This window comes from Ochotona curzoniae, unplaced genomic scaffold (genome assembly GCF_017591425.1).
Source record: "Ochotona curzoniae isolate NIBS_2020 unplaced genomic scaffold, NIBS_Ocur_1.0 contig_4612, whole genome shotgun sequence".
Taxonomy (NCBI): domain Eukaryota; kingdom Metazoa; phylum Chordata; class Mammalia; order Lagomorpha; family Ochotonidae; genus Ochotona; species Ochotona curzoniae.
The window spans coordinates 11,836,233-11,847,532 of NW_024466343.1; positions in this window are offsets into that span (position 1 = coordinate 11,836,233).

An 11,300-nucleotide genomic window follows, 5' to 3' on the forward strand; every position below is an offset into this window, starting at 1 on the left:
CTAAAATATTTATTTGTTTATTTGAAATGCAGAGTTACAGAGAGAAAGATCTTAAATTGATGATTCACTCTGGAAATTGCTTCAATGGCTGGAGCTGGGCTGGTCAGAAGCCAGAAGTCAGGAGCCAGCAGCCAGGAGCTTCTCCCTGGGTCTCCCATTGGGGATTTATGGGTCCGTGTGCATGAACTATCCTCTTCTGTCTTCCTAGGCACACTAACATGGAGCTAGGTTTGAAGTGAAGCAGCTGAAGCGCCAATCCACGCCAATAACTAATGCCAGCACTGCAGGTAGTGGCTTTAAGCAGTAAGCCACAGCATCGGCTCCTGGAGCTGATTTTTATGCATCTAGTCCACGTGTCTCTGGCCTGGATTATAACCCAAACTACTCCATCATAAATCTTGCTAAATGCTAGGTACTTTTAGATGTGCTTTACAAGTATTACCACCGGAGATCTAACATACCTAAGAGGGAGACGTGTTATGATTAGTTTAGACGTTATTACAATTACTGCATACTGGTACCTTATTTTATTAGTTCTGCAAATAAAGAAGCTGAGACATAGAGATTTTTATTACTTTGCCCAGAGTTGCTCAAGAAGAACACAGCTAATTCTTTTCTTAGCTTGTATTCTTTGTTTGATTTCTTCAATTTTTCTTTGTATGCAACTGTTTTATTATCTTATTTTAAACGATTTTATTACATAGAAATGATTATAAAATAATTATTTTTACAAAATGCATCTTTCAGAATCTTAAAAAAATATTTATTTGTTTGAGTAATAGTCACACAGAGAGGGAAATAGAGAGAGTGATAGAGAGAGATCAATCGTCTCTGCTGATTCACTCCCCCGAATGCCACAGCAGCAATGTCTGGACCAAGAGCCAGCCAGGGGACTTGTATGAATACGCTACTTGGAAGCAGGAGCCAGCACTTCCTCTCTCTTCTGCTGCATCCCCACAGGCTTTAGCAAGGAGATGGATCAGAAGTGGAGCAACCAGAACAGGAATCAGAGCCTATGTGGGATGTTCACTTGGCAATGGCTTAACGCATGGTGCCACATGCTGGTCCAATAAGTTAATTCTGTCACAACTTTGCTATAATGTTGATCAGATCAGGTTTGATCTATTTAACAGGTTTGGAAAGTATAGAAGAAAACAAAAGGCTTTAGAACTTACGTGGGTTTCTATTTTGGTACTCTATTTCTTTGGGAGTTAGTATTGATGAGTTAGCTAGCCCACACTTCTGGGTTCATTTTTCTAGTAGTACAAAGCACATTTGCAGGGGTTTTATAAGGCCTATTTCCATATATCATGTAATATTTTGGTTCAGTATTCCAACACAAAAATACCCAGCAATTGCAGTACTATTTATTGAGTTAAATTTAACTTGGAAATATTTAATTTTTATGATGTGAAACCCAGAGATAACTGGTGTCTCTTTCCTGAACAGGATAATGATGTGGGTTTTTGTCTACATTCTGCTTATTTAACAATAAGCCAGACATCTATTTCTTTTGCTTGCTTACACTTCCGTTAATGACAGCTGAATTTGGTATATCTAGGAAGCCAGTCATTGTACTTTGTTTCCCAAGTCTTCTCTACTCTTGTGACTTTAAATGCCATGTGCACATTAATAATTTTTCATCTAGTTTTGCTAGGGCCTTTCCTCTGAGTTAGAAAGCATTTTTCAATATCTGTGCTTAATGCCTGTGGGTATACAAGCTCAACTTTTCCAATACTGAACTCTCAATCAAGCATGATTTGTTTACCACCTATCATCATCTGACATCTAACCCCCCACTTTTTCTTTTTTGTTTTCTCCTTTTAATAATAAAAGCATCACTACTCAATCACCGCTCTTGAATACCCAGGATGCCACTTTAACCAGTCTTCCTGTTGCCACTATTAACTTTTTTGAAAACGTCAATCAAGAACATTGCTTTTCAGCTCAAATATGGATCAAGCTGTTTTTCTGTATGGCCTTGCATGGCCTGATCCCTGCTTCTGTCTTTGATCTCAAGCAACATTCCTAGGCTAGCTCATTCTGTTCTAGCCTCACAATTCTTGCTTTTGCTTCATAAGAAGTTTTTGTAATTTTCTTGGTAGGTTTTCTCCTTCTATTCTCTATTCCTTGAGAGGGGAAGTTTCTTAGTTCCACTGCTTTGCAAGCTCAAATATCCTCACCTTAGAATTCTTTTTTTTTTTTTTCTAATATTTCTGTCTTCTATGTCAGAATGTAAGCTCTTCGGTCCCAGCCTTTGACTGTTCATCACTGAATATGTAGACGCTAACATACACAGCACATATTTGTTAATTCCTGTGGATTCCACACAAGTGATAGTGTAATAACCCCAACATCTTTGACTCATGGTGATAACATCAACGGTCTATCTAGAAGAGCTGATTCTGGAACATTCTCTCAGTTGCCAACACTCACATCTTGTCTAGCTTCATTTCTCAGCAGCGATTGGGTTCTCACTTACAGGGTCGGCTGTGTTCCCGATTTCCAATTTCCGGTTCTTTTTTCTGGTTTTTCACTGCTGTCTGCATGTTCACCTTAGGTGTCTCCATGACTGATAGAACTTCCTTGTGGCATACAGTCTAAGACCTCCCACATGCAGTATTGATTGCTGCACGGGACGCTCGTATCAAGAATTTCCAACTCCTCTGTATAAATTGAGTTGTGAATCTATTGACTTCTGACATAGAGTGTTAAGTAAACCTTATTCTTAGGTTTTTTTCTTGATAAATTTAAAAAATATCGTTCTAGGGGTTGGATATACCTAAGACTTTATCTGTGCTATGCTTATTACCTTTTGTCTGATACCTCTCCTTTAACCGATTCTTACAGTACCAAGGGTAAATTTTGAACTTTTGCAAGGATGTTTAACCCCAACAGCACATGTGGTTTTGAATTAGACTCTTATCTCCTGTTGTATCCAGGATAATTGTTCTTATTGTAATCTCCTACTTATGTAACCTTTGTGAGATCACACAATTCTGGGTTTCTCTTTTCTATCTCCAAAATAGTGACTAAAATGCTTGCCTATAAGAATTATTGCAAAGACTAAATTGGGATTGATATATGAAAGAATTAATAACATTGATGTAGGTGTTGACCTGTGAAGTCAGAATGCTGGTGTTTTAATTCAGGTTGTGCCGCTAATGAGCTGTATGACTGGTAAGGATACAAGTGGTATTTCTGTGGATGTCACAAGAGCTAAGTTGGAAAACTTACATACAGCACTGAATAAATCACCAGACTAGTTTTCACCTGTGCCCCAAACCCTTTCCACACTCTGTTGTTATTTTTGATTGTCATTCTATTTCACTTTTTAGACAACCCACATGACTTACTACCTCCCTACATCTCCTAAGAAGGTAGTTAAACTTTGTAGCCAACTATTTGGACTTTTTAAAAATCAAACTGCCCTGGGCTGCCTCATAACTTAGCAAGAATTTTCTTTGTTGTTAAAATCTTGCTTTAGACTGTTTTCACAACACTGTGCTTGTATGTCATTGCTCATTCCAATGTATTTATTCTGAAGTTGGCTATATTTCTTGAACTTTGTAATTTTGATATTTCTTCACTTTTTTTCTTAAATATGGGAACAAGTCATTGATCAAAATCTTTCATGGTGTCACTGAGGTCAAACATATCATATGATTAGATCTTAGTAAGATAAAATGATAAGCAAAAATCAAGTATATGGTCAGAAGAGGTATGCAAGTAGCCTATTTCAGTTTCATGTTGTTTAACTTACTGGCACTTTTTGCGCTTTTCCCAATACACTTTTTTTAAAAAAAAATTTATTTTATTTTATTTTTATTGGAAAGGCGGATGTACAGAGAGGAAGATCTTCCGTCCGATGATTCACTCCCCAAGTGAGCGCAACGGTCAATGCTATGCCGATCTGAAGCCAGGAGCCTCTTCCGGGTCTCCCACGTGGGTGCAGGTTCCCAAAGCTTTGGGCCGTCCTCGACTGCTTTCCCGGGCCACAGGCAGAGAGCTGGAAGGGAAGCGGGGCTGCCGGGATTAGAACTGGCGCCCATATGGGATCCTGGGCTTGCAAGGCGAGGACCTTAACCACTGTGCCATCGTGCCGGGCCCCCCAATACATTTTTGATTGAACCCACATTCACTAGGAAATAAAGCTTTTCACTGGCATTATTAGAGAACTTATGAGGAAACTTACCACTTTGAAAAACACAATAAGGACAATCACCTGATTAATTTATGAGAAATCTGTGATTCCACAAGATGGCATTAACTGGATGCCTACCTTCACTGGGGTAAGAAGACAAGAACTGCTCCACAAAGTCAGTCCTTGGATGTAAACGTTTTACACATAGTTTTTCTAAGATGTCTTTGTGACTTTCAGATTGGATCTATTTAAAAGTTGTGTTGCTGTCAGTTACATATAAAACTTGTAGTTAGTCTGTAGAAAATAATGAGGGTGAAATCTGGAGTTTACATGTAAAATTTTAGTTAAACATTGGAACTAGAATGTGTTCACAGTCCTTGGTATGTATATTTGGTTAGTTGACAAGTAATTTTGGTGAGGATGTTGCTATAAAAATGGTCAAAAGAACTTAAGTGTGTGCCTGAGGAAAATATTATAGAGATAGCATTTATGTTTATTTCATTTACACACTTAAGCCATTGATCAATTAACTGATAATCTATTTTAGTAAGTCCTAAAATCATTTCCCAATTTTTAGGGAAAAACGTTTCAAAAAGTTAGACCTCGGAAATTACTTGCAAGGAATTCCTTCCTTCTGGTAACATAAAAATTCGATGAAATCTATTTGGGATCTGTAGTTTTGGTAGTACAATACAATCACTAATATTTATAATTGGCAAGTCAAACATCTAAATACTATGGAATTTATTGCTACGAAAAATAATTTAAATTATATTACAACCTAAAAGACTTAGATGGATGTTCATAATTTTGGCTATAGTTAATCTCAGAATAATAAAATATTGAAATGAAGTAGATTAATTTGTTTGGGGGAGAGTATTTTCAAAGTTTTGAAAATACCACTTGTCAATACTTTTAAACTTCTCAAGAGAAATATAAATATTATAAGGAATAGTTTCTTGCGATACTGCTGTTCTTAAAGAATTTCAAAGTTATTATCTTTTATATTACAAACAGATATTTTTAGAATAAAATGCATACCTATATCAATGGGTAATTGGTCAAGTTAGCTCCTTCCAGTTATGAGTATCTTCCTAATCATCTTTTTATTTTCTTTGACCATAACTTTTCTAGTACTACTTACTCTCTTGAGAAGATTAAGACCTATCTTCCTAATGATGGTTAGATTACTCTGCACTTACATCATTCCTTTCATCTACACATCTTTAAAGTCTACTTAATTATCCCATTTCATAGATAAAATATCAGAATTCTGAGGGTTTAAGCAAACAGTCGGTGTCACTGAGATGAGGAATCAAGAATGTTTGTAAATTTGTTGCATCATTTAAACAATAAGATGTTGCTATCATTCTCCATAAACTTGAGTTTCGTGTAATGTATTCAATAGGGCAAGATGATCCATTGTGTTTGACAAACTGCAGTGCATGTATAATCAGTATTCATTCACAAGAATTATCTGGTTGTCAGTGAAATGTTGCTCTGTTTACATCTGCCAAAACCACAGCTGTAACATATGTGTGAAATAATTAAACTTGAATCTGAGCTATAGCTCAGAGCAGTGCACATCCAGTATCATTTAGATGGACAGAAAAATGTCAGGGCTGAGTAGTCCCACTATGTTTTCTCCAAATGTTCTGTATACTTAAATCAGTTAAAGTGGAGTCCCAGCCTTTTTGGTCATTGCGTTTCTGCATTTCTTACCAGATTTTCTTCAGATAAGTTCCCCTTTGTTGTAAAATTTTCTGGTATTTTACTCTGAATCTTGCAGAAGACACAAATTCTTGCTTAAATTTATCATGAAGCCTGACATGGTAGCCTAGTGGCTAAAATCCTCGTCTTGCACATACATTGGGATCCCATATGGGCGACAGTTCTAATCCCTGCCACCCTGCTTCCCAACCAGCTCTCTGCTTGTGGCCTAGGAAAACAGTTGAGGATGGCCCAAAGCCTTGGGACCCTGCACTTGCATTGGACATCTGCAAGAGGCTCCTGGATTCAGATCGGATCAGTTCCAATCATTGCGGCCACTTGGGGTGTGAATCAATGGTGGGAAAATCTTTCTGTCTCTTCTTTCTGTATATCTGACTTTCCAATAAAAATAAAAAATAAATTTATCATGAAATGTGATAAATGAAGGTATTAATTTCAAAGGACAAAACTGCATGATGAATTGAGCTAAAAAAAATACTGACGATGAAAATTAGGGCCACATTTGAATACCTGACTTTTTATAATATGTTTATAATATCTTGAGTGACTCACAATTGCAGCTCCAATATCTCTTATGCCTTGTGCCACATCTCGGTTTCTTCATGTTTCTACATGTTTCTTTGGGGTTGCTCTTAGTCGTATATAACAGTATGTAACAGTTAGTGTGCCAATTTCTTCTTTCTTACCCCTCATCTTTTAAGGGTTGCTTTGTGAAGGTGGCATGAAGAGTTCACAAATTATATTCCCAGGACATCAGAAGGCAGAATATTGTATGCCTGTTTTGCTCTGATTTTGACAGTATTTGCGGAAGTGGCTGTATTTGCTCTGGAGTTTTAATTTTTTTTTAATATTAGTTTTCAGAAAAAATGTATGCATTTGAATTTCAGAGTATATATATATATATCTCAAGATATATATATACACACATATATATGGAGAGAAATATATATATAGAGAGAGAGAGAGAGCGAGAGAGAAAGTGAAGGAGAGAAAGAGAATACTTGCATCTCCCAGTTTACTCCCCAAATGACTGCAACAACATAGCATGTGCCAGTGCAAAGCCAGGAATCAGGAACTTCCTCTGGGTATCCCACATGGGTGGCAGAGATCCAAATACTTGTCCCATCATTTGTTTTCTCCCAGTATGCATTAGTATGAAGCTGGATTGGAGTAGAGGGGCATCACATCATGAGTTACTGATGTCCCAAGCAACTGCCTAAGAGCTGTGCCACAATACCCACCACAGTGCTAACATTTGGCCCTGCTCCTTTGCTTAATAGGCTCCGTGCTGAGTGAGCATGATCACAGAGACTTAGGTCAAATACGCAGGTTGGAAAACAAGGACCTTCCCTCATTACTGTTGATGTGGTCCTGCTCCTGCTGAGGGACCAACTTATGCAGTCCTGAAGGCCAATCCTGAAGCTTCTGTACTGCCAAGTTCCAGAGGAATTAGTTTGTTGGAAAGAAGTTGCTTAAATTCTTAATCTCCATTGTGGAAATAGTAGCACGTTGAAACAATTTGAATAAAAATCTGTTCTAGATATAGACTTGCCTTTGTGACCACAACCCTGTTATCACCATCATGATTTGTATCAAAGAAAGTATCACTAGCAGATAGAGGTATAAGAAAAATAGAAATAGAGGGAATAAAGCAATGCAAAGGAAGTTACGATGTATTAAAATATTAAAAACAAATTTAGAAATATCCATTGCTATTACAACTCTCACTGATAGTATTTATGACTTTCTGCATTTTATATTTCTTTTGAAATTAGCAAATATCTCAGGTGGTGCTGGTTTCTTTCTCATTGAGTGAGGCAAAACTTAAGCCTTGAAAAATATGAGATATTATTAGTCTTATATGTATGATGTTGCTGAAGATTTAGATTGACTTTTATTATAGGACTGGAGTACCAAGGTGATTTCTTGTGTTCAGGCTTACCCTTTCCTGCTTTCATTGTGTAAGCAAAACATTGTTTTCTGCTAATAGAACTCATCATGCTGTTATCCTAGTATGATTTGTTCTTAGTACACTGATTACAATACAAGTGGTTAGTTTAATGGATCCATGATTGCATGCCCTTGTAGAAGCATAATTTTCAAGGGTCTAAGATGTGTAAATCGTGTAGAGCAGAAAACCACAAAAGTAAGAAAAAAGAAGTTTATGGGTAAATAATTAAGACTAGTAGTAGAAAGAATTATCCCTGTTTCTATTCTTTGGTTTCCAGATTATGAATCTTACATATGGAAGAAATAGCTTCATATTTTGGTTACCTATTCAAAATATGTACCACATACTGGGAAGCATTACCCCAGCTCTGCGAGGTGTTGTGATCCATTTGGTGTTGTAACTAATACTTCAAGTGTCCAATTTGTCATTCTGTCAGACTAGTAGCTTCAGGGTGATGGGAAACATGGCAAGACCAGTAAATCCCATGAATATGAGCCCATTTCCACACTTCATTTGCTATAAAATGAGTTTCCTGTTGAGAAGCAATGCTGAGTCTGATACCCAGATGGTGAATAAAGCATTCTTAAGTCCATGGTGGTGATTTTGGCAAAAGTATTACAAGAGGGAAGTGTATCTATTCCAATGAAAACAAAGCTTTGTCTCTTCTACAATGGAAAGTGAACAAATGTAGCAATCTCCCCACTAGTGAAGCAGCTTGAAAATCTCTACCAGGTAGGAATTACTGCTAACTTACATGGCCCTCCCTCCTGGTTCTGTAGTTGGCTGGGTAGTAGAATCCTGATAGGGCATAATAAATTTAAGTTCATGCTCCTGAGATACTTGTAGCCTCCATTATTGCCACCATGAGTGTTTCTGATTAGACAAGAATAAAAGTAAATGAAAAAAAATATGTGACTAATGCTTGAATATAAGTTATTTATGTAAGTATTTAAGACTCTGGTAAAGTGATAATTTTTGGTTTCCAGATGAGACTCAATTGTATTTATTCTTTGTGAACACTCAAAGGTTTTCTTGCCAGCAATGTCTGAGTTATTCCCTTCCAAGTTTCTGGCTACTCCAGTCATTATTCATGAATCAGTGCAGATCTGTATCTTGTGCCATCTTTCCTTCCAACCAGAATTACCCCCAAGGGACATTGCTTGAAGTTCTGCTTGGTGGATATTGTTTTACTCTTCTCCTTCATTTTTTGTTTGAGTGTGGATATGTGTCTGTGACAATCCACTTAAGTTCACGCTATCATGAAGAGCAATTTGCACCAGGGTTGCTTTTCTTTGGCCATTGCTTATAAGAAACTTTCCACGAAGTCACAGGTGTGAGTTTAGTGAAGAATCAATATCATTTGAAGCGACCAAGAAAATCAGAGTCACTTTTCTTGTGCATTTAAGACTCTCTCAAATTCAATCTCATGTATAACACTGTCAGTTTGACAGTGGAGTCTGTATCCAAATTTTCATTGGAGTAGGGAAACACTTGAGTTTATGACAAGGAATTCAAATCACACTATAATGTGGTGTCCCATTGTCAAACATTTTCTGATAAATCTCAGTAGTAATTCAGAAAACATTTCTTTTTTTAAGATTTATTTATTTTTCTTGAAAAGTCAGTAATATAAACTGAGAGACGAGATGAAGATATTCTATTGGTTCACCTCCTAAGTGGCCACAATGGCTGAGCCTATCCAAAGCCAGAAGCCAGGAATTCTTTCTGATCTCTTATGTAGTTGCAGGGTCCTAAGGCCATCCTCTACTGTTTTCCAGGCCACAGATAAGCAGCTGGATGGAAAGTGCAGCAGCTGGGACATGAACTGTTGCCCGCCCATACAGGATCCTGGTGTATGTGCAAGGCAAGGATTTAGCCACTAGGCTACCATGCAGGGTCCCAGAAAGTACTTGTTAAAAGAGAATAAGTATCTTACAGAACATAATTTTATTTCTTTATGCCATGGTTGTGAACTATAATTTGGCTATGGAGACACACCGAATGGCCAATACTTTATTGTGTTGCACTACAGACATTTATTGCACCATCAGATCTACTACACGGTATTTGAGATGAAGAGGCATGTGGGAAAAAGAAAAAACAACACCCTAAGCTAACCACATGGAGAAAGAGACATACAGTGAGAGAGAGCTACAGAGAGGCAGAAGGGAGAATGAGAGATCCTATTATTTCATCCATTCTTAACAATGCACACTTGTGGTGAAGCCATCTAGCATGGTTTATGCATGACTGTATGACTAAACCCTGAGGTGTTGCTCTAGCAATTAGCACGTGAATCTAAGAATTGCTCAGATGAAGTCTGCCTAAAATCCCGACTCAAGTAATTCAGAGAAAGTAAGGGTTGCTGTTTCAATATAGTAAATGGTGGTGTGAAAATATTAATTTGCTTCTTGGCATGTTGGTTGTCTACTAAGCTGCCAAAAATTTTGGTTTAAGCCAGCCTTCTTATTTGAAAGATAGTTTGGCCCAAAGCATCCCTTGAACATAATGAACAGTAACCTAGTTGATATATAAATTGTAACCTCAGGTTACCAAGCAACTGAATCTCAGCCAGTCAAAACAACTACACCCCCAGACAATCAGAAATTGAAGGTTTTCAAAATATGCCACATAAGACAAATGCTTATGACAAAAAAATCATGTTGTTTCTGAATATCATTTCCCTTTCTATGACTATAAAAATAAACTGTATGTTTGGTGGGGCAGACCATTCTAAACCATCTTTGATCTAAAATGTTATCTGGTTCTAGACTATTTTACTACTTAAGTAAGCTTGGTTTAATTAAACTTGTTTTGCTTTTTAACAGAACCTCATAAAATTGCTCATAAACAATCATATGTGTTGTATCAGCTAAATCCGATTCTGTTTTTCAACAGTCTAATTTGTGACAAGAATATGTCAGAATGTTGGTCTGTCTTAGTATTTCTTTCAGAATGAATGCTCTGCACCATATATGCTTTTGAAAAACTTGATAACATGTAGTTTCTTAGGTAATCATATTAAAATCAAATTAATTAATAGTAAAAACAGTGTTCAGTATATTATTTCTTGTTTAATGCAAAAGTAGTATCATTTTGATTTATGATAATTTCTTTTGAATTGGAATATCATTCCAATTCTTCCAAGTGTTTTCTGCAGAAAGTTCAAAAGGAGCTTCATTTCACCATCTTCTATAGATGTAGGCCACTCTTGATCCAATCAGTTCTCTAGAGTGCCTCATGCATGCATTTTTTTTTTGCCTTAAAATGGCTAAAAGGTACTCAAACAAGTAGACTTGAACTATTTATGAACTTATTTTTATCAGAATCGCTAGTCATTACATAACCTGTTCACATGAAAATGAGCATATATGCATTTTTTTCACATTCAAGACATGTAAGCTCCACCTGTTTTGCTGTGCTTCGTCCAGATGGAGTTTTTATTTATATAACGTTTTTCCTAATATTTTATTG